Source organism: Coenobita brevimanus, chromosome 13, assembly GCF_032717465.1.
Source record: "Coenobita brevimanus isolate Jiangsu-jjx chromosome 13, ASM3271746v2, whole genome shotgun sequence".
Classification (NCBI taxonomy): Eukaryota; Metazoa; Arthropoda; class Malacostraca; order Decapoda; family Coenobitidae; genus Coenobita; species Coenobita brevimanus.
This window is the reverse complement of record NC_136966.1, coordinates 57,948,130-57,949,505: the sequence shown is the minus strand read 5'-3', so window position 1 is coordinate 57,949,505 and position 1,376 is coordinate 57,948,130. Positions and strand designations below refer to the sequence as shown.

The 1,376-nt window shown below is 46.9% G+C and overlaps 1 protein-coding gene across 1 annotated transcript in view; it reads left to right on the top strand.

The window, feature by feature from the left end:
* The first annotated feature begins 455 nt into the window (after positions 1-455).
* LOC145416592 (uncharacterized) overlaps positions 456-1,376 on the top strand; it is a 13,382-nt gene continuing 12,461 nt past the window's right edge. Inside the window, exon 1 of the mRNA XM_080285526.1 lies at positions 456-603. The gene's annotated coding sequence lies outside the window, so the exon portion shown is untranslated. The remainder of the gene's footprint in view (positions 604-1,376) is intronic.

The following is a 1,376-nucleotide window of genomic DNA, read 5'->3' as shown; positions in this document are numbered from 1 at the left end:
CTATAGCATTTTACATCACTATCCCATCCTCCTCCGCTCCTGTCCTCTCCTCCCCCTCCTCCCCTCCCTCTCCCCCACCTCCTATTGCATTTTACCCCCCCATCTCCTCTCCCCCTCCCCCACTCCCTCCCCACACCTCTCTAGCAAATTGCCCCACCCCTCCCCAGGCCATCTTCCTCCTTCCTCTCCCTGTCCTTCCTCCCCAATCTGACATCTCGCAGTTCACTCCATCTGCCACTTCTCTCCCTTCCCTCCCCCTCTCTCCCTCCTCCCTCCCTTCCCCGCCTCTCTCCTCCCCCTCTTCCTCCTTCTCCTCCCTCCCTTCCCCTCCTCTCTCCTCCCCGTCTTCCTCCTCCTCCCTCCCTCCTTAGGTCGGAGAGTAGAAGGGCGCGACGTAGGAACCATCTCAATAAAAGCTCCTTCCTTTCACGTGGCCAGCCAGTGTTGCTCAGGCATTGGAGGGGGGAAGACGTGTGTTTGTGTGTCGCTCCTGCGCTACCCAAACCATACCCTGTGTCGCCCTTGCCCTGCCCAAACCCTAGCCCTACCCTGCCCACCCTGCACCACTGCACCTGCCAGCTCGTTTAGTATCTCCGTGCCCAGGTAGGCTCATGTGAAGGTGGCCAGACGTTGCTCTAGGAAGAAATTGTCTCATTGCTTGTCTTAGTCTTTAACTTTTTAACTCAAGGACGTTATTTATTTATTTATTTATTTATTTATTGACATCTGTTAATTCCTGCTCCTTCCAGATGATGGTAATTTAACTTAGAAAATATTAAGAAAATAGATTAATTCGAAGATTCTCTCTCTCTCTCTCTCTCTCTCTCTCTCTCTCTCTCTCTCTCTCTCTCTCTCTCTCAAGCTAAGTGTCAACCAGCATCCTATACCAGAGAACGTCATTTTTATTTATTAAATTTATTTATTTAATGCAAAGACCCCAGTTAAAGATCTCCCTAACACCTTTTCCTAAGCGATTTATTTTGCTTATTACACCTTACTGTCCTGAAGTTTAACAAAATCCGCTGGAGATAGCAAGACAAAATTTTCTAGTGTACTAAACTTGCTAACCTCTACTGTACTAGGAAGCTCCCTAACGCCTCTTCCTTAGCGATTTATTTTTTTGGGATATGGCTGGTTAATTTCCTTTGTATGTGTTGATATGCAGGGTGTGACGATCTTGGAAGGATTTATATAACATTAGGATAGTAGGGTGTGATAAGGAAAATAATTCGCTTAGGAATAGGTGTTAGGGAGCTTTCATAACCGGAACTAAGACACCTTTGGTTCCTGTATATTCGTGACCACACCTGAGATTAAGGCTAGAGATAGATAGATAGATAGACAGACACAGATAGACACTGATAGATAGATATACT